This window comes from Sus scrofa, chromosome 10, assembly GCF_054392235.1.
Source record: "Sus scrofa isolate SSC_HxYL_T2T_F1_AM1 chromosome 10, Sscrofa_HxYL_maternal_Yorkshire_Landrace_v2.0, whole genome shotgun sequence".
In the NCBI taxonomy this organism is placed as follows: domain Eukaryota; kingdom Metazoa; phylum Chordata; class Mammalia; order Artiodactyla; family Suidae; genus Sus; species Sus scrofa.
In genome coordinates, this window is record NC_139392.1 from 64,491,250 (window position 1) to 64,514,563 (window position 23,314).

A 23,314-nucleotide genomic window follows, 5' to 3' on the forward strand; every position below is an offset into this window, starting at 1 on the left:
TGTCTCCCTCCCTACCCTCCCTTCCTCCTTCAGTTTCCCAACCCCTCCCCCACTTTCACTGTCTCTCTTTCACCCAGAGCTTGCATTACATAAGACATAACAGTATATGCATGTCAAAAAGCAAAAGAACCTTCTCTAGCCAAGACGTTTGTGTTCTAGTTACACATGGTAGTTTTGCTTTCAAAAAAGCAATATCATTAATTATACTTACTTTTGTTCTAATTTCATTATATTTTCAGTCTTATTTGCATTTAATTTTATTTTTTGGTCTTTTTTTTTTCTATTTCTTGGGCCGCTCCCGCGGCATATGGAGGTTCCCAGGCTAGGGGTCGAATTGGAGCTGTAGCCACTGGCCTACGCCAGAGCCACAGCAACGCAGGATCCAAGCCGTGTCTGCAACCTACACCACAGCTCACGGCAACGCCGGATCGTTAACCCACTGAGCAAGGGCAGGGATCGAACCCGCAACCTCATGGTTCCTAGTCGGATTCGTTAACCACTGCACCACGATGGGAACTCCTGCATTTAATTTTAAAATTCATTTTTCTTTTATTGTTGTATAAGGATCTCAAGCATTAATACTTTACACTTTCTGGAGCTCCCATCATGGCACAGTGGAAATGAATCCAACTAGGAACCATGAGGTTGCAGGTTTGATCCCTGGCCTCACTCAGTGGGTTAACAATCCAGCATTGCCATGAGCTGTGGTGTAGGTCGCAGACACTGCTCAGATCTGCCATTGCTGTGGCTCTGGCATAGGCCAGCAGCTGTAGCTCCTATTAGACCCCTAGCCTGGAAACCTCCATATGCCATGGGTGTAGCCCTAAAAATACAAAAGACAAAAAAATAATAATAATTTACACTCTGGATAAGAAATACTATAATTTGGCATAATTCAGATTGCATAATACTTTTTTAAAAAATCTAAATATGGAAAATATTTAATACATCATATATATTCCTCATGTGACATAGTTAAGAATTGGGCATAATCTCTCTCAATAAAGTCTTCTAGATTGCTAACCATCATAGGGAAATGTAGGACAATTCATAGATTTCCATTTGTGTTTTCTATTTCAAAAGCTACTCTTTTGAGGGTTTCTGCTTTGTTTAGCTGTTAATATATATAGAAGATCAAATGACAAAACAGAAGACTGCTTTGTCAGAATTCCCAATTGGCCACACAGATGGATAGACCATTATAAGCATTACTTTGATAAATTCATCCTAGTCTAGGATCCTGCTCACAGTTTTACAGGACCAGGAATCTGATTCATACATGTATAGAGGGTAGGGGTGAGGCATATGCTGTGTATGTGTGTGTGTCTCTGTATCTCTAGTGGAAAAATCTCTCATCATTACCCCCTATCCTTGATTTGTATTCAGAAGTTTGTTTTGGAGCACTTGCAACCAGATCGAAAAGAAAATGTTATATGATTCAAATGTCCAATGACCTCAGGCTTAGATGGCCTGACACACTCATTTCAATAATGAACAGGCAGGAGTTCCCATTGTGGCTCAGTGGTAATGAACCTTACTAGTATCCATGAGGATGCAGGTTTGATCCCTGGCCTTGCTCAGTGGGTTAAGGATCTGGCATTGGTGTGAGCTGTGGTATAGCTTACAGATGTGGCTCAGATCCTGCTTTGCCATGGCTGTGGCATAGGCTGGCAGCTGCAGCTCCAATTCAACCCTAGCTGGAAATTTCCATATACCACACATGCAGCCCTAAAAAGCAAAAACAAACAAACAAAACAAACAAAAACAAGCACCTACTGGCATAACTAGCTAGACTGAAGTCATAGTGAGGACAGAAGATGCAGCTTGAAGGTCACTACTACTCTGTTCCTCTGTGACAGTCATCTTTCTCTTTCTGTCACTGGGCAACCTACCCCTGACTGACAGGCATGTTTCATCATTAAATATGTCCACCAATTAAATAAACTTCATTATAGACTGCAAGCCATTCTTTTAAAGCTCTTTCTTTGAACCATTTATTTCATAAACATTTATTGAATACCCTTCATGGAGTGGGGACTGGACTAGGTGTGTAATAGATATTGTTGGTACTCTCACATTGTTTGTCATCAAATAGGATATATGAATGAGATACAAATAGGAGATCGCCAAACCGTGTGATGTGTGTTGTGATGGGAGTATAGGATGCAATGATAGGAGCTAGGAAAAGCATGGAGTAATAGACTTGAATCAGAGTCATTTTCCTGTATGAGGTAATGTCTAAACTGAAATATGAAAGTTGAGTAGTAACTACTTGGAAGAAGTGCATATACTTATGTGTGTGTGAGAAAGAGAATGAGATTTGGGAGGAAGAAGAAACAGCATATACAAAGTATCATGTGGAAGTGACACTTTGTAAACTGCAAGCAAATAATTTCACATAGTGCTTTTCTGATCCGTTACATGTTGATTTCATAGTTTACTTCTCCATCTTTCACCTTTACAATTAAGCCAGGAATGAAGGCTTATAATTCTGAGTGGGGTCTCATTTTAGAAATGTTGCAGCTCACACCAAGCAGCTGCCACCCTCATTAAGCCAAATCCTCTACCCAGCAAGCAGCCTTTGGAATAGCTTTATAGAAACATGGCATGTGCATTTTTTCATTGTTCTTTTCATCTGCAAAAAACAAGTCTTGGTAAGCCCTAGCTCAGTGTATCCACCTTGATACCTTAGCAAGTATTTATTTTATTGTCTTCTAAGTGAAAAGATCTCAACTTTATATAGTATAGAGTTCTTCAACCTGAATATAATTTCCCTTAGCTATATAAAATATAATGAATTAATAAAATCCAATCAACTCCAATAAAAATAAATTTAAAATAAAATTTAAAAATAAATTTAAAAAATAAACATTGAGTTTACCAATTTAAAAACAGGAATTAATAAAAATCCTGAAGCAGAATTTGCAGTAACCAGCTGCTTCTAATACTGTGTCCATATTTTAGCCATTGAAAAAGTAAGTGGATAAGGAAGGCAATGTTTTCTGACTTTCAGTGAATAATGCAAACTCTCCAAAATACAAAAAATTACCCAGTGGCTAAACCTGATAAAACATATCAGGCCCAGCATATAGAGGACTCTTAAATTTTACATACTAGGCTAAATAAACTAATGAAAAATATCTCCTCACTAGTTATTCACACAGTAAAACTGAAACATTCTGATAATCATTCTGTGTGGTTAAAGGGCTTGTGTGGCAGAGCAACTGTGTTATATAGCACTTCTAGATCTGGACTGATCTTCATAGTTTCTTTAAAAGAGAATATTACCACGAGTTCAAATGGATGGTGGTCCTGTTCCCATTCCAACAGCCTCTTAAGACCTTGGCAGTGCCCCTTCTGCTTATCAAGCTATAGATGAATTGCCCATCTATGGTCTCCTAGTTTCCCTGTATAACCCAGAAAGCTGGTTCTATCCCTTTAAGCCTCCATAAAAAGAAGAGTTTTTTCTTCTTTTTTTTTTTCTCATCTTATATCTCGTCTTTCAATTTTCCACTCCTCTAGGGTCTACCTATCTGCCTTGCAGTATCAGGTCCTGCTATATAAGTGTGAAAAGGGCAGATATAAATGCATTTTAAGGAGAGCGATCTGTCAGGTCTTTTTGCAACTGAAGGTAAATTTGGGGAAAATGAAGTAGGGATTTAGGCAGAATATTATTAGATGCTTAATTGTTGTTTTCCACTTCTAATTCACCGATAAGCTCCAGTAATCCTAAAGCATCTCATTTTTTATAGAAAAAAAAAAGAAGACACTTGAAATCTTAAGCTGTCTTTAAAACTATAATCAAATAGAGTATCCTGAAAGGGAAACTGGCTCTGCTGAATTGGAGCCTTCAGTCTGCAGGATTTTAAAGCTGTTGAGCACCCCAGGGGTGCTGAATCTAACTGCCAGGGTCAGAGAATAGTTTCAACAAGTTTGTAATTATAGATGCTGGACTCGGGGAAGTTGGCCTCCCCCTGTTTCTCCAGTCCCTGAATGCTGGAGGGTTAAGAGTTGTGCATGCATATAAGCAACAGGGCATAGACAAAAGGCAATATTTCAACCCATATCTTTTTCCTTGGCATTGATTTGTAGAAGAAAAAAAGAGAGAGAAATTGAGATTCCTGTCAAAGACAAAAAAAGAAAAAAAAAAGTGTTGGAACTAGAAAAAAAAAAAGAGCTTCAGAATTTTTTCTTTTTTTAAATTTCTTTTCTTTAAGGAAATCATGCCTAAAGACAGCTGGGAATTAAAGCCAGACAAGACATTCTCAGCACTGATAACTCTTAGAACTCCTCTCTCCCTTCTTCCCTGAAAGTTTCCCTTCAAAGCTCCCTTTTCTTATGGGTTTGATTAAGAGTTTTCCTATAGATTTACCATTCAAGGATTAATGTGTTTTTAATCACAAAATATCCAATATGTAAGTTGATTTACCCTCTGTTGAAATGTTTAAAATGAAGATAATGATGCTCCCACTTTGTAGGATTCTTATATGGACTCAGTGAGATAATGCATGGCAAGTGTCTAGCAAAGTGTTGGTGAATCCTCTTTTGCCTTCACTATACCAACAGCAGAGGCTGCAGTGCTAATAGATGCTGTTTTTATTGTATTTCAGCCATGAGGGCATCATAAGATCCAGAGGTTCATTTCTTTGGCTACAGTACAATGTTGAAATTGGGAGGGAGAAATTAAAAAGCAAATTACTGAGTAGTGAAAGCCCCAATACATATTTGAATAGTATTTAAAATCCTATGGTCCTGGATTTGGGGCCTTCTATCCATACCCTAAAGATGCTTTATCTTTTTAGTGTTCCTGGGAGCCTCCAAGCTCCTCAGCCTCTGGGCTGCCTGAAGCAAATACTCTTCACAATTTGATGGAATTTTAGCATTGATGGAAGACCTTTCAGGTACAACTTCCACCTTGCTCAAGCATGGCTTTAATGAAAACTATTCTAGTTGCAAGACGCAGAAATTTTAAACCTGGGCTTAATAAGGAATAAAGAGGTCATTAATGAAAGGAATCCTAAAATTCTGCCTCTCTCTGCAAGAGTTTTCATTCTCTGATCTGAAGACTGAATTTTCTGCTTTCTCATAGTTTCTGCCACTACTCCTTTCTCCAATTTCAGATTATACTTGGTTTGGGTTTACTGTGGTGATTATGGCCTTGCTTCTATAAGAACTTTCAACGTCTGGTCCCACAGCTAACTCTAGTGTCTTAATAACCAACTACCGAATTGTTAGAAGACAAAGCTGATTGGCCCAGCTCAGACTGAGTGTCCCCATTGGCCTATAAACTGTTGTGAGATGGGGGCAAGGGTGCCTGTAGTCATCTGTGATAGACACAATAGTGGGCTCTCAAAGAAATCTGTGTCCTAATTCCCAGAATTTATGAATATGTTACATTATCTAGGAAAAGGAACTTTGCAGATTTCACTAAAACAAAAATCGAGATTTAAAGACTCCCTGGGATTGCCTGGTTTAGAGCAATATAATCACAAGGGTGCTTATAAAGGAAAGAGGGAGGCAAGAGAGCCAGAGTTAGAGAAGGAGATTTTGGGATGGTGAAAGCAGAGTGTAGTGTGATGCAGGGCCATAAACCAGCAAATCCTGAAGCCTCTTGAAGCCAGAAAAATCAAGGAACTGGAATCTCCCCTTAAAGCTTCCAGAAGGAATGCAACCCTGAGGCCCATGTTAGACATTTGATCACCAGACCGGTAGAAGAATAAATTTATGTTGTTTCAATCCACTGAATGTGTGGTAATTTGTTAGAGCAGCAATAGAAATTAATACATGACCCCTTTCAGAAGGAGGAGCAGTCACTAGAGGAAAGCTACCCTCTTCTGTGATCCTAAGACCTCATAGAAATTAAAAGTAGCTTCTCAAAGTGCAGGGACGCCTGGCCTTACCTTTTCTAGTTTTTATCTGCCTCTGAGCCAGCTGAATGAATAGCCACTAGGTTCCTCTTATATGGCAACAGAAGTTGTCTTTTCCTGAGGGTAATAATAATAACTACTCACAGGAAGTTTTGTGAATATTAATTTAGATAACACTACTTGTACCATTACCTGTATGTACAAGGTCACTGATGACAATCTGACACTGAGTAAATGCCAATTATGATGAGCCCTCCCAATAAGATGTGAAACCTTGATGGTTGTCACTGAGCCTGAATGAATTCGAAATACCATTTACTTGTTAACCAACTATTATGGCTCAACTCCTTCCCTATGTGCTACTTACTTAGATATCACAACAACAGAAAGGGATATATTTTCTCCAACTTATAAATGAGACAACCGAGTCTCATAACATGTAAATAACTTGCCCCAAAGTGGGAGTGTCAAAGCTAGAATTCAAATATAGGTCATTTGGCTTTAACAGTAAGCCTCTTTCTAGGTCACTGCGTAGACCCTCTCAGTGCAACAAACCACTAGTCTCCAGACCACTGCCCCCCATTTCTAATCCATGATATTTTGGAAGGTGTTAATGGATATGAACAAGCTTGGAAACACTTTAACATTGAAAGCACTGGATATGTGAGGATTGTCCAAGATTCAGTAAGCGTGCATATTGCTATGGACTGAATTGTATCCCTCTAACAGTCATATGTTGAAGCTCTAACCCCCAGTGTGACTATATTTAAAGATAGGCCTTATGAGAAGGTAATAAAGATTAAAAGAGGTCATAAGGATAGAGCCTGATAAGGCTGGTGCCCTCATAAAAAAAAAAAAAAAAAAAAGAGGAGTTCCCACCATGGCTTAGCAGTAACAAACCCAACTAGTACCTATGAAGAGTGGGTTCCATCTCTGGCATTGCTCAGTGGGTTTAGGATCCACTGTAGTGTAGGCCTGCAACTACAGCTCTGATTCAACCCCTAGCTTGGGAACTTCCATATGCTGCAGGTGTAGCCCTAAAAAGACAAAAATACATACCTACATACATATCATAAAAGGAAGCAACACCAAAGTTCTCTCTTTCTCTCCCATGTGAGGGCACAGTGGGAAGGCAACTGACTTCAAGCTAGGAAGAGAGTCCTATCAGGAACCAAATCAGCCAGCACCATGATCTTGGACTTTCTAGCCTCCAGAACTATAAGAATATATATTTCTCTTGTTTAAGTCCCCCAGTCTATGGTATTTTGTTATGACAGAGAAAACTAAGATACATATACAATGTGACATACCCTTTCTTCTTCTTGGTAGTTATTCTGTTTTATTTATTTCCAACTCCAGGTATTTCAGTATGTAGTCTTATAAACAGGAGACATAGCTCGTCATTTCGTGTCTAACATACATGCATTCATTCCACCAAAATTTTTTGAGAGTAGAATCTCCGTTACATGATGGAGTGCAGAATCAGGAAGGATAGATAATACGGTAAAGCTTTCAGTGTAAAACTGTAGAACGTCTAAGTGTGCAGCAAGTATGTAGGATATGCACATTCCTATGTATGTATGTGTGTGTACACGCATGTGCATGTGTGTGAGATGTATGAGCAAGATATAAAGAGAAGAGGAAAAGGTAATATAAATGAGGTAATCAGCTGTATAGATTGAACAGAATACAGCAATATCTGTTTATTTCAGTCTTAAGGAAAAACATAGTGCTCTCGGTTGAGTATTTGGTTGAAGTCTAGGAAAAGAAAGGAATGAGGGCTTTACAGATGATGTGAAGAAGAAAGTTCCATAAAGATGTCTTCTGCTCTTCTAGACAATTTTTTTTCTTGGCTCAACACCTGATATCTTAGCTGGTCCTGCAAAAGATGCTTTAAAATTCTGGTGCTTCCGATGGTGGATACAACAGAACTAAGGTCCCTCCTCAGTTTTATCCTTGAAGCCCTATGAATGGATGGTAATAATTTGAGAAGCAGTGCATATTTGTGGGTACTTAAAGGAGCACATATAAAAAATCTCAACTTTGCAAACAACATAGTTGACCACTGAAAGGCAGTAAAGGATTCTTTCTTCCTTCTTTCCTTAATTACAGATTCTTGCTTCTGTCCTGGGGAAGGCTGTGCATTGACTGTCACCAGGTTTCTCAAACCTGTCTCCTTCGTTCCATCCTTAATGCCACTATGAAGGCTTAATCCACCATCACCTAATATCAAGATAACTGATGCCAATATCCACATTCCAATCATTCTCTCCAATGCCACAGTTATGATATTGTGACTCCCTGTCTAATTCAGGGACTCTCCCTTGCACCTAGCCCAGTGTCCTCAGAGTATCATCAAAGCCCCTATAAGCTTCAGCTGTGCTAAAGTATTTATAGTTCCTGGAAAGTAGCAGGCTCTTCCTTATCATCAGTTATTTTGCACATGCTATTCTCTCTGCCTAGAAAGGACTTCTTCCCCTTTCTTTGCCTGGTTAGCCTTCCATTCAAGTCTTCACGTAGATATATACCTTTCGGAATAGCACATGAGAAGAGGAACCTATATGTGTTATCAGAGCATTCATAACTCTTAACACATTGGACTAGGATTGTCTGTTTATTTCCTAAGTACTAATAGTAGGCACTGTGTATTATTCACTGTTCATCCCCGTGTTCATTAGGTTCTTTCCAACCAGCTTCTTTTCTGTGCCTCAAATATGTGTCAAACCCTCTGCTGGCTCTCTTATTTATTCATTCATCCAAATCTTCAATCAAAAAATATATTAAATACAACGTTTATGTCTGAAACTGTTTCAGGTGTTGAGACTGAGCAGTGAACTCAAAAGAAAGTAATTTTTGCCCTTAGGGAGCTTCCATTGTTGTGGGGCTGAGGCAGATAATAAACAGAAGAGATAATGAAAGCATCGAAGATACAGATAATATAGGGAGTGCTGGTGGATGGAGAAGGAGGCTTTGTTAATAAAGGTGACTAGTGAAGGCCTCATTGAAAAGATGGCATTTGAGCAGAACATATAAGAGAACTGGACTTGGAGATATGTGGGGAAAAAAAATCAATCTAGAGGGAAGAGTTCCTGCTATTACTTCTCTCACCTAGTAAACAAATAAGCAAAATAAAATAACTCATTTTTTAGGCTACTTCCCCTTCCAGCTACCATTATGTTTTTCATTCCATTCTGTATATAGTCCATGGCCTTGACTATGTCTTAGGTATATTTATTTATTTATTTACCTCTTGTCTGTTCCCCTAATAAGTTACAAGCTCCATTAATATAGGAATTTTGGGAGTTCCCGTCGTGGCGCAGTAGTTAACGAATTCGACTAGGATCTATGAGGTTGAGGGTTCAGTCCCTGCCCTTGCTCAGTGGGTTAACGATCCAGCGTTGCCATGAGCTGTGGTGTAGGTTGCAGATGCAGCTCGGATCCAGCGTTGCTGTGGCTGTGGTGTAGGCTGGTGGCTGCAGCTCCGATTCGACCCCTAACCTGGGAACCTCCATATGCCGCGGGAGCGGCCCAAGAAATAGCAGGGAGACCAAAAAAATAAATAAATAAATATAGGAATTTTGTCCACTTTATTCACAGCCGTGTTACCAGAACCTAGCGTTAGTGCCTAGATACATAATAGGGATTTGTTAAATGACTTTTATTGGACAAATTCGTGAATGTTTTCAAAAAAAAAAAATGAGTTAGAATTCCTATACTTACTGACATGGTTTTTGTTTTGTTTTGTTTTTTACTATTTATTTATTTATTTATTTATTTTTAGGGCCGCAACTGCTACATATGGAAATTCCCAGGCTAGGTGTCATATCAGCTGCCATGGGAGTTCCCGTCGCGGCTCAGTGGCTAATAAATCTGACTAGGAACCATGAGGTTGCGGGTTCGATCCCTGGCCTTGCTCATTGGGTTAAGAATCCCGAGTTGCCGTGAGCTATGGTGTAGGTTGCAGATGCGGCTCAGATCCCACATTGCTGTGGCTCTGGTGTAGGCCGGCAGCTACAGCTCCGATTAGACCCCTAGCCTGGGAATCCCTATATGCCGTGGGAGTGGCCCTAGAAAAGGCAAAAAAGACAAAGGGAAAAAAAAAAAAAAAGAGTTACATCTGCCAGCCAAAGCCACGGCCACAGCAATGTGAGATCTGAGCCACATCTTTGACCCACACCACAGCTCACAGCAGCACTGGATCCTTAACCCACTAAGCAAGACCAGCGATCAAACCTGTATCCTCATCTTCATGAATACTAGTCAGCTTGTAACTTGCTGAGCTGCTATAGGAACTCCTGACATGTTATTATTAAATATATTTTATTCTGGTTTTGCTTCCATGAAGTCTTTACTTCCAAAAGGCTTGTTTTGGCTTTTGGACTTCTATATTTAAAATACAGTGAACATGAATCTTTTTTTAAACTTCTCTCACCAACTTTATTATTTTAAAAACTATTTCAATGTTAGTACACACACACCAAAAAAAGTATATAGATAATGGCTTGAGGTTGATCAGATGTTCCTTTTTATCTGTGTGCTGCTACCTCAAGTATGTGAGAGAGTAAGCCAAATTATTAAAATATATGATTAAAAAATTGAGAAAATGATCAAGCTTGTTATACCTTTAAAAAACATTTACAAAATGTTTAGTGCATAATCAACTAAAGAAGTGTATTTTTGTTCGTTGTTTAATTTAATGGCCACACTCGCAACTTATGGAAGTTCTTGGGCCACAGCTGTTTTCATAGCACAGCTGAGGCAACATCAGATAATTTTAACCTACTGCTCTGGGCTGGGAATCAAACCTGCACCTCCTAAGCAACCTGAGCCACTGCAGTTGGACTCTTAACCCACTACACCACAGTGGGAACTCAGCCATTTTTTTCAAGAGATTTTTTGCTTTGGCTTTTTTTTTGCTTGTTAAAAGCATGAAAGAACTGAAATCACGGATACAGATGTAAAATTTGTAAGTAGATAAGGGATTCTGGGTGTCAAAACCACACATGATTATTCTAATGTCCTTTGTGAGGACACCTCCCACTGTGTTGAGATGGAGGTGACAACTTTGTTGACATATTTTTCCAAGTTCAGTACACATATGTTTTGATTGTTTTATTTTAGCACCATTGCAGACCCATGAATCTTTAGGTCTTGGCCCCAACTGTTCATATAATCACTTCTATATACCTCTAGAGCAAGTTGTGTTATATGTATATTCCATACTCATGGCTCTGCAGGTATGTGATTTGGCCCTATTAGGGACTGATTTGCAGCCATTTGGAATCAGGTAAGTGCATTTGAAAAGCAGGCTATTAGCATATTAGCAATGAAAATTAAGAATAAATGAAACTGGAGTTCCTATTGTGGCTCAGAGGTAATGAACCCAACTAGTATCCATGAGGATGCAGGTTCAATCCCTGGCCTTGCTCAGTGAGTTAAGGATCCAGTGTTGCTGTGAGCTGTGGTATAAGTCACAGACATGGCTCCAATCTAGCGTTGCCATGGCTGTGGAGTAGGCCAGCAGCTGCATCTCTGATTTGACCCCTAGCCCAGGAACTTCATACGTTGCAGGTGAGGCCCGAAAAAGACAAAAAAAGAAAAAAAAAATGAATAAACGAAACAATGGTAACCCCCATTATGAACCACTTGAGCCTGTTAACATATAAGGTGCATAGTCTTCTGTTTTCTTTTTTAAATTTAAAATATTTCTCTATAGCTTTTTTTGAGATATTGTGGACATATTATGTAAGTTTAAGGTATAAAGCAAGATTGTTTGTTATGCATATATGTTGTGAAATGACTGCCGCAGTAAGGTTAAGCAATATATCCATCCCTCACATAGTTACCTTTTGTGTGTGTGTGGTGATATTTTTGAAATCTATACTTTTAGCAGCTTTCCAGTATACATTATTGTTAACTGTAGTCACATCACCAGAAATTATTCATCTTATAACTAGAAGTTTTTACATTTTGACACCCATTCCCATTACCCCCAACCATCAGCCCTTGGCAATCACCCATATACTTTCTGTTTCTATGAGTTTTGCTTTCTTATATTCATAGGTAAGTAAGATAATACAGTGTTTGTTTTTCTCTGACATACCTCACTTAGCATAATGCCAAGTTCATCCAAGTTTTTGCAAATGGCAAGATGTCCTTTTTTAATGCTGAATAATACTCCAATGTATACACAAACCACATTCTTTATCCATCTATCTGTTCATTTATGAAAACTTAGATTTTCTTCCATGTTTTTGCTATTATAAATAAGGCTGTAATGACCATGGAGGGGCAGATATCTCTACAAGACCTCAATTTTATATACATATATCTCCAGAAGTTGAAATTTCTGGTTCTATTTTTAACTTTTTGAGGAACCTCTGTATAGTTTTCTGTAATCGCCCTATCAATTGGAGGCATCATACTGCCCGATTTCAAACCATATTGTAAAGCCATAGTCATCAAAATAGTATAGTATTGGCATAAAAACATACACATAAACCAATGGAGCATAATGTATACATGCATATACATTCAATTAGTATTTGACAAAGGAGACAAGAATAATCAAAGGGAAAAGGATAGTCTTCAATAAGCGGTGTTGGTAAAACCAGATCTCCATCTTACACTGCTCACAAAAATTAACTCAAAATGGAATAAATACTTACATACAGACATAAGACCATAAAACTCCTACAGGGAAACACAGGGGAAAAGCTCCTTGACATTGGTCTGAGCAATGATTCTTTTGAATATGACACCAAAAACACAAGCAAAAAAGCAAAAATAAACAAATGGGACTACCTCAAATATAAAAGCTTTTACACAGTAAAAGGAACAATCAACGAAATGAAAAGGCAGTCTATGAAATGGGAGAACATATTGGCAAATGACATATCAAATATGAGTTATATCCAAAATATATAAGTAAGTCACACAACTCAGTAACAACAACAACAAAACCAAAAAATCCAACTTAAAGATGGGCAAAGGACCTGAATAGACATTTCTGGCATACAAATCAACAAAGAAGTATTATTAAAAAAAGATGTGCAACATCACTGATCATCAGAGAAATGCAAATCAAGAGCACAATGAGATATCACCTCATAAACTGTGAAAATGGCTGTCATCAAAAAGATGAAACAGATGTGGAGAAAAAGGAATACATGTACTATTGGTGGGATGTAGGTACTCAAGTTTAGAGAATTTGACTCTAAAGAGAGAAAGGCAATGTAAGCTATTTTTTTTAGTTTCTAGGTTGCTTTTTTTAAAGAAGCCTCCCAATTGCTATTTTTCTACAAATATTTATAGTCATACCACAGGTATCAAGTCTTCACGATGCTTGAGAAAAGGCATATTTCTTGCTTCTGTTCTATAATCAAAACAACATCTAAACTATTGAGCAAAAGCAAATTCAATGGCCAATTGATCTTAAATTTTCCAGTAGCAAATCTGGCTTTAAGGTCAGCTTGAGTCAGGGCACAAATGATGCCATTCAGACACCCTCCTCAAACCTACAGCATGCCAGGTCTCCCCCCAGGGCAAGAAGGAAGGCAAATCACCCCCTCATCCCTGTGAAGAAGCTTCCCAGCATTTAGCATTTAGGGAAGGAATTGTTTGCAAATGTGGCCTTCTATTAGAATCACCTGGGATCCTTTTAATCCATAGGAAGCAATGTGAGCAATGTCTGTTTTGGTCATAATGGAGTGATCTAGAGCCACTTTCCAAAGTCAAATAGAAAACTGGACAAATCTATACATATCTATTCTCAAAGTTAGACACCATCAGAGAAAGACTGCTTCCTTAGAGAGGGGAAATGAGAACTAAGTCCTGCGATTACCCAGAATTTATGCCTAGAGGAACTCTACAGATCATGGTGCAAAAACAGCAATTCCTAGCAGAGCATGAGTTTCTTATGGGCTTAAAAATTTGAGTAGATGTGGATGAGAGGTTGAAGAACTTGAGGTCTAGAATTTGCAGCACAAAGAACTAGAGAGGGAAGAGCTATGTTAAGAAAAAGCTTCAGGAATTTGCATACACATTTCTTTGAACAACAAACCATGTACAGGTAGGTTGAGATTCCACAGGCTAGAAAAAAGCCAGGGCAGAAGCTGTATTACTGACAAGTCCCAGAGACACAGAGAATTGAGAGATGTGTGAGTTCTGACTAGATGAAGATGAAAATTCTCACTGACCATCTGTGGCCCTTAGCAGAGACCCCAGAAGAGTCACACCTGAGTAGGTGATTAAGTAGCATGGAATAGTAATTGGAAGATAAGTAGCAGTGGTTCTTAATTTAGCAGGACTTGCTAGAATCCAAAAGCCCTTTTTTTCCCAAAAAAATACTAGGAAAAAAAATGCCAGAATTTCAGGGGAAAAAATATAGATAATTAGACAGGCAGACAGATGGATGGACAGGCAGACAGACAGATAGATAACACAATTGATTAGAGAAAACCTCACTGCATACTTGTGTAGGGTCAAATTTTACAGTTCTGGGAAGTAATACATCTTCCATTCTCCAAATTAAAAAATAAAATTCTACATTTACTTTGTATCCTCTCTTTCCTGCCCCCCCGCCTCATCTCTATAAATTATCATTTTATTTATCCTTTACTGTCTTAAATGCCATAAAGTCTTCCTGACATCCTTATAACACTAAACAAAAAGGAGTCATTCCTCCTCTAAACCATTCTATTTGACTGTCCCATGGCTTCCAAACTTTCGTGAGTTCAAACCAGGTTTTTTAGTGTCATGCAGCAGTAGTTTTTCACACTAATCATATTTCTTAATCATTGTGAACAGTTACCACTCTAAGCTCATGTGCACCTCATCTCCTATAACCTTGACAACAAACACATGGGACGGGAACTCTTATTTATTACCCCTCCCTTCTGAGGAAATTGAGGCTTGGGGTGCTGGCAAATTGCAAAGGCGAGAGTAAAACGCAAGGAGTTTGGCTCCAGAGTACAAGTTCTTCAGCTCCACTACAGATGGACTGTGAGTATTTTACATCTTGTTCTTGACTAGAAGCTCCTTGTAGATGAAGGCCGTGTCATTTTCACCTTTGTATGCCCCGAACCTAATGATGGTGTTTTATCTGTAGGTGGTTATTGCAAGGCATGGGTTGAATGAAAAAAATGCATGCATACATGAAAATTATAAGTATCTCTAGAGAGATGGTGCCATTGTGAGTCATACCAGGTAGACATGATGCCTGCTGGGTAAAGGGTCTGTTATTGATGTGTTTGGTGTTCTTGTGTTTGGTAAATAACAGTTTTGTTAAATGGCTTTTGATTTTTTTTTTCTTAAGATCATCTATTCTCTTTTCTGTGCTAGGCTTTTGAAAACACATTATGTTTTCAGAGCTGGAAAATGTAGTGATCAATATTCTAATGATTAAACGTGAAATTGTTTTATAGAGTAAGATTTGGTAAATTGAGAGAGGAAAATAAGTTAAGTCATTGAAAAGAAACCTCCTTCGGCTCCTCTGGAGGGAAAATGCTGGCTCAAAACGAGTAAGGAAAAAAAAGAAGACAATTACAGGAAAAACCACAAGCTTTACAGGCTCAATGATTTTTTTATTTCAGAATTCATTTTCTTGTGTTTATTTTTCTTTATTTTAAAGCTGAAAATGAATGGGGACTGGCTTGGTAATAATGAATTTGATATTGAGAATTTTTTCAGTTTAACTTACTCTATAGCTTGAATAGAGAAAAACAAGTCATCTTTTGTGTGCAACCTGGAAGTGAGCAGTGGAAGGAAAGCTAGGAATTATCCTGCATCCTTTTTGTACCTCTTCTCCCTCTACAGTGAGTCTCCTTAATCCCAAACTTTGGACCCCAAATCTCCCCAGCATGTCAGAGAATCTGTGAGGTGAAGTGTAGCAACATAACACATATTAGTGCACCATTACCAAAGGTTTAGCATGAAAGGGACCCCTAAAATACAATTGATGTGCTTCTGGTTTGAACAAATGTCGTACCATGAACCATAAAAAACATGGTTCTTTAAAGAAATTGTAAGTTTCAGGACTCTACACTTATCCTTATTTTAGAAGTCTGGCTTTGCACTTAAAGGGTCTTTGTCAAAATTAGAAACAGTGAAAAATTAAGAGCCCTCTATGTCTAGTTTCACATTTTAGAGATGAACTAAGAGGAAAAAGGGCCCAACCTAAAAGCTGCCCAGAGATGAGATTAATGCTTCACCACCTGGAAGAGCCCCAGTAACTGGAGGCAAAACTTGCCCCAGGAGCCAGGTGGGAGTGATAATATTCAGAGTGAAAAGCCAAAATTGTTAAATAGCAAAACTTCAATGGGATGAATGGCAGCCCTCTATTAGGAGGCAAGAGATAGCAGAAGAAATGGACAGTGGAACTGGTCAGGGAATTGCAGGCGATTGAAAGAGTTAGTTCAAGTCTTCGGGCTGGAACTCTCAGGCAAGGTGCCAAGAGTTTAACTTGGTGAAGTCATGAGAGCCACATACATGGGCGTGGACCAGCCATTTCAAAAGAGTAAAGCAGTGCTAACACTATATATCCTGCAGTCTCTGGTGGCTTTTTGTGTCTCTTGATGTCCAAGGTGACTTTTGCTTCCTTCGTACTCTCAAGATAGGTATCTGTAATGCACCAATGTAATTCAGTATTATTCACCTTTTACCATAAAATGGTTCTAGGAACAGATAACCTGGCAGCAAATTTAAGCTTCAACACTTTTTTTATCTGTCTGTGAGAAAATTATTTAATCTCTCTATGCTACTGAATTGAATTCTCCTCTCTAAAATGGAGATAATAAGAGTTCCTGTCGTGGTTAGTGGTTAGCAAATCCGATGAGCATCCATGAAGATGCAGTTGGGATCCCTGGCCTTGCTCAATGGGTTAAAGATCCAGCGTTGCCATGAACTGTGGTGTAGGTCACAGATGGATGCAGCTTGGATCCTGCATTGCTATGGTTGTGGTGTAGGTCAGCAGCTGTAGCTCCGATTCAACCTCTAGCCTGGGAACCTCCATGTGCCACAGTTGCAGCCCTAAAAACCAAAATAAGTAAATAAAAATAAAATGGAGATAATAATTTTCCAGATTTCATAACATTTTAAGAACATTTAATAAGTAAATAAATGGAAAAGTCTTATCTTGGTAACATAATAAAATTATATTTTATTAATATAGTCATTATCATCTTTTATCATAGTGTCGAGTATGGTGCCTTACGTATTTTCAGAAATACCTAATGAATTAGTGAATGAAATATTATTAATCCTAAATTTGCAGAGTACTTGCAGAGGTCAAAATAGTCACCTCTAGTGGGGATGAAAATGAACTCTATACCAAGTTACCACCCACTTGTTAAAAATTGTCCTGTTAAATTCCAGTCTGTGATAGGGCTAGTGGAATATGACTCCATTTTTTTTTTTTTTTTTTTTTTTTTTTTACTGCATCTAAGCAAAGAGTAATTGTCAACACTTAGAGAAAGGGTCTTTCCTGATATTTTGACATTTTTGTCAGATAGAGACAGAATCCTTTCCTGAACAAGTATGTGTTGACCTACTTGCATCTTGATCAGCATTACATGCCAGGGCAGAAAGACATTTTTATATCAAGCTGCTGTGGAAACATTCTTGGTTACACCAGGAAGTCAAATCAGTTAACAATTCTTTAATAGAGTTTTAACAAAGTCAGTGAATTTTAAATAGGCAAGTCTGAGCCTGTTTAGGCAGAAAACTATGCCACAAGTATGTGGTAGGTGTGGTAGTGATTATTGAATCTATAGTCTACAAAGAAGGAAAAGTAATTTTGCATCATGTTATGGATTCTTTTGTATTGTTAATGGATCTTTGAATGGGTATTGCTACTTTTATTTTCATTTAATGAACAAGCATAAACTACTGAAAGAAATAGCATATGGTACCATCACACATTACTCGTAGGCCTTCTAATTTCATTTTTCCCTATCTTTCCGTCAGAATTCTCCAGATTACTTTGAATGCATTTTAAAATCCCTTAGGAAAATTTTAAACCATTGGATTACTCCAGATATTGTTACAATATATTTTTTAAAAAGAGAGAGACTTTGCCTTTAGGTTACCACTAAGTAGCTACAAATTATCAATTCTCTTAGTGTGTTCTTCCGAGTAGTTCATATTCAGTCTCCCTTACCTTTGACAATTCCCTCTTATTCAGCCCCACTGAAACTCCAGATTCTTCTGATGCTTCCTTTCAATGTCTCTCAAATCAAAACCAACCCCTTTGGAATATGTGTAATAGTTAATGAAGTGATTGTTCTTCCTCTGGTTCCTTGATCCTTAGATTGACCCTTCACACTCTGCCTAGAGTTGTTTTCTGAAACACAACCATAAATTGTAACCTTTTCCAGCTTTAAAATTTCTAATGTATCCCTGTTGCCAAGAGAATGGAATCTAACCTTCTCAACCCACACTTGGTTTCCCACGAGCAGCTCCCCCCCACCTCATTCTCCCTGGTGTCTAAGGGTGCACACAAAAAGGTGGTCTCCTGCATCTTCATGCCACTCTTCACTGTGCTCTACCATATGGTCATGCTGACACACATGAACAATCCTATCTAAATGAAGACCCAGATAAGTCATAACTTCTACAGCTACATGCTGGGATCCTAGAACCCTACCAAAACTGCCACCATTGAGCCTTCTCCAGGACAGAGAGGAGTAGTACACAAGGAGGTAAAATAATGCAGAAAAAATACCAACTGTCTTTCTTTCTGACACACACATTTTAACCCACAGCAACAGAGGATTACATTTCATATGGAAAAAAATGTGAAGTAGAATTGCTATTGTTTGATCTCCCTAGCATTTCTTCCTTGAGTGGGGACAGGCTTATTCCTTTGCAAAAGCCATGTATTTCTGAGAAGGCTTCCACATGACACCATATTTCTGCCTCCTTAACTCCAGTTGGTTGATCTAGTGTGTATCTGCCCTAAGCCAGATGAGTCAGACTCTTTTCCTGTGATTCTTCTACCTCACTGTGGCATGAAAGATTACCCCCTTCATGACCAAGATAGAAGACATAAGGTACTGGAAATAGCAATTATATGCATAAGCAGGCTTAAGAGATTGAAGCTTTATTAGACTCGCAGCAGAGATGAGGTACTGGAGCTAGACAACAAGAGTAGGGGAGGGAGATGCTAAATGTTATTCAAGTACCTGCTAGGAATGACCCTTAAATCGATCTCGTTCTTTCTGCATTTTAATGAACATCCCTTTTGCCTAAGTTAGTTTGATCTTGGTTTCTGTCATTTATAACCAAAAAAAATGCTGGAAAAATATAGATATATTATGGAATTTGACTCAAACTGTTGTTGAAATTTTAGGATGTAAGATAAATCTCCAAAGAAATTTTGAATTCATAGCTGACTACCCAGTACTGCCTAGATTTCTCAGAATACAACTTCTACTTTAATGTCAGGGATTGTTGTTATTGTTATTGGGGCTTATTTTTTTTTCCAGTGGTGTATTTGACAAATAAAAATTGTGTATATTTAAGATATACAAATTACTACCACAACCAAGCTAATTAATATATCTATGGTAACAGTTTCTTTTGCGTGTGTGTGGTGAAAACACTTAAGACCAACTGCTAGTAAATTTCAATTATATAATACAGTATATTATTAACTAAAGTAACTGTGCTGTATATTGGTCTCCAGAACTTACTGATCTGCATAGTGGGACAGATTTGTACCCTTTGACCAGTAGGTCCCCATTTTGCCTTGCTCTTAGCCCCTGGTCCCTGGTAACTACCATTCTACTCTCTGCTTCTATGAGTTAGTTTCTGAGATTCCACATATAAGTGAGATCACACCTTATTTGTCTTGCTCTGTTTGGTTTATTTCCCTTAACATAATGTCCTCCAGGTCCTCCATGTTGTCAGAAATGTCAAGATTTCTTTTTATTAAGGCTGAATAATATTCCACTGTGTATACACATCTAGATACCTTCAGATAAGTACACACACACATATTTTCTTTATCCATTCATGCACTGATGGACACTTAGGTTGTTTCCAAATCTTGGCTATTGTGAATAATACCATAGTGAACATGGTGGTACAGATATCTCTTCAAGATACTGATTTAATTTCCTTTAGGTATTTATCCAGAAGCTGGGTCATGTGGGAGTTACTGTTCTAATATTGAGGGTCCTTGTCAACACTTATCTCTTGTTATTTTGATGATAGCATTCTAGCATACTTTAGTGAAACATTTTGAGGAGCCTTTTTTATGGCTTTTTGGGGAAATGGTTACTACTTGTTGGCCAGTGATTAACTGGAAAGAATAATTTTAGTATTATTAAAAAATTGTTTAAATGTGAGTTTTTAAAGAAATAGGAGGAGGGAGTTCCCATCCTGGCGCAGTGGTTAATGAATCCGACTAAGAACCATGAGGTTGCGCGGGTTTGATCCCTGGCCTTGCTCAGTGAGTTAACGATCAGGCGTTGCCATGAGCTGTGGTGTAGGTTGCAGACGCGGCTCAGATCCCACGTTGCTGTGGCTCTGGGGTAGGCCATTGGCTACAGCTCCGATTCGACCCCTAGCCTGGGAACCCCCATGTGTTGCGAGAGTGGCCCAAGAAATGGCAAAAAAAAAAAAAAAAGAAGAAAAAAAAAAGAAATAGGAAATGGTCAAAATAGCTCGTGATGAAAAATTCTGATTTTTATCACTTGGTAATATCCTCACAGAATTTGCCTAAAATGTAAGATGCCAGCATGTTACTGTTGGAGGTAAGTTATACTGTACACTAATTTTACTAGTTCCTATATATATAAATCCTTCTCACTTGATTTGCAATATAAATTGACATGGGAAATTGTAATAATTGGTTTCCTTTCTAGCTTTAGGAGGATCACTCGACCTGTCTTTTATTTTTTCATCAACAAATGAGGCTAATACTATCTTTTTAGTTTATATTGGTACTAAGTAATTTTTAATGAGTTTGTGTATAAAATAGTACTTCATCTAACTTGTTTTCAAATGGAAAAATTATTAGAGTTACGCTTATTATATCTTTTGAACTTTAATTGGAAAAATAACTGGATAACATTACTATATTTCCAATTTTTTTTCTCTTAATTATGTTCCTAACATCATATATCCCAGTCTTTTCCCCCTACTTGCTGTAAACCCATGTCTTTTCAAGTGGTGCTGCTATTTAAAGACAGAGTTGACTTCAATTTGAGAAATATTATTAACCATTAGTCTTTATAAATAAGAATAAAGTCATATTTATAGAATTTAAAGCCTATTAGAAATTAATTCACTTTATAAAATATTATATATTTATATTATTAATCTTGCTCTCTCTGTCCTTCAGCCTTTGTCTGGGACATTGGCCTAGCTATTGATGTAATGAATGAGATTTTTCTGGGGTCCAGACTGAATTGGGAAGTCTCCACCTGAAAACACCAGAAAGATAGGAACTGGAAAACATTGAGTAAGATCAAACATTGTGAATGTTCAAAATGCTAGTAAGGGAACCAAGACAGTGAAATCCTAGTGGATGAGAGAAGCTAATGGAATTTACAACCAACAGCCAGCAATCAGTTTGGTGCCTGACAATCAGTTCATTCATCCATTAAGTAATTCTTGTTTGACATTGTCAGGTACCATTTCAGGAACTGAACGTAGAATAATGAATAAAATAGGAACATCTTATTCCTCTTTAGAAGCCATCATTAAATATTCAATGACTTAACTGAATGGCAGTAAGAGAATGAATGAAATAACAATATATCTGCAAAGAATCAACTTTTAGAGATAAGGAACATAAGCAGAAGAGGTAAGGGTGAAAGAGAAAGGACAGAAATTCTGTCATTAGTCTTTGACAGGTCAGTCTGGAAATGTGAGTTTAATGAGTGGAGCCTGATAGAAAGTCACAGAAAGGCAGTAGATAATTAGGAAATGCTTTCCTCTCACTGGATATAGATGAGTCTGTAAATAATATGGCAGCCAGAAATTTTTTCCAGTTTTTCTCATCTTTTTCATTTATTTTTTTTAATGCAATAGGTCTTAGGGGTCCCCTCACAGAAAATCACTGCAAGCCAGAGCCCTCTCTCACAATTTCTCACAAGATTGTTTCTCTTGGGCTCTACCAGACCACAGTCAGTTGAAGCAACACATTGGCATATGATCAGCAGATCTTCCCTGTCTCCTGGAACAACAGACAATGACTCTATTGACCTTCATGTTCTAGAGTCACTAATTTCTTTTCACAGCTGATGTAAACTCCCTTTTTTAAGGCAACACATTCCTAGGGAACTGTAGTCACTGACAGCTGGGCACCAAACATCATATGTCAGCAGTCCTATGAACCATGAGCTTCTGTTCAATGAGCTTGGGTGAGCATCTCCCGGTCAGTTACCTCTGAACAGAATTGGTCACCATTTCAATAAAAAAACATGTTTACAATCACCACTTATGTAGGCGTGAAACAGTTTGTTAACCCCTTAAATCAAGCATGAAAATGATGAATTGTTAGAGTATTTAGCAATGATTCAAGTCTGTCCTCTTATGTATGTAACTTTCTTTGAACTGTTTTATCATTTTACCCTTACTTTTCTCTTTGTTCTGATCGCTTTATTAATTTGTACATCATTCTATTATATACACACACACTTTGCAAGCAAAAAAAGAGGTGATGAGAACTGTATTCAGTTATATCAAAATTTTTTGGTTACCTGAAACTTACTTGCAATCATTTTTATTGTCTTTATTTAGCTAAGCAATCAGGGGAAGCAGAAAACATCATTTTGTTCTTTTTTGATCATATTTGTAAATAATCCTGAAACCCCACAAGGCTATAAAGAAAATTAAAAGTTTGTTTTTAAATTAATATTTTTCTAATAATTAGGTAATAAAACCATCAAAATTTTATATAAGGAAAAGGTTCATAAGTGAGTTATCTAAGAATAAAGGAAATGTCCCCATATGCACATTAAAAAGTGTTTGAAACAAAAAATTAGTTACTTTTTGTTGTTGTCTTTGAGCTCAGGGAATTTTTACTTTCAAACATACCACAGCATAGTTTCAGCATTTTAATACTCTGTGGATTCACTGCAAACATTTACATACTTAAAATACTTATGGGGGAAATACCGTTCAGGTCACTTTTTAAATAATTGATAAAACAAAATTAAAATATTTTCTATTACATGCCTATTTACAATCCAGGTAACAAACCAAGAAAATATTTACAATCACCATTTTTATATAGGTGTTGGGCAATTTGTTATCCCCTTAAATCAAACATGAAAAGAATGAGTTGACTAAGAATTTAGTAATAACTCCTCAAGACCATCCTCATATGTATGTCTGTGTACAGCTTTCTTATAGCTGTTTTATTGTTTTACTCTTACTTTTCTCTTTGTGCTAATATTTTTACTAATTTGTATAGCATTCTATTTATATCATTTGCA

General features: G+C 37.6%; 1 protein-coding gene across 17 annotated transcripts in view; it reads left to right on the forward strand.

Moving 5' to 3' along the window:
* LINGO2 (leucine rich repeat and Ig domain containing 2) overlaps nucleotides 1-23,314 on the forward strand; it is a 1,289,481-nt gene that overhangs the window by 1,061,956 nt on the left and 204,211 nt on the right. For 3 of the 17 annotated variants that reach the window (XM_021064194.2, XM_084979866.1, XM_084979865.1), the window contains exon 1: nucleotides 14,776-14,870. The exons of the other annotated variants lie outside the window; for them this stretch is intronic. The gene's annotated coding sequence lies outside the window, so the exon portion shown is untranslated. Of the gene's footprint in view, nucleotides 1-14,775; nucleotides 14,871-23,314 lie in introns of those variants that run through there. 17 annotated transcript variants of the gene reach the window in all.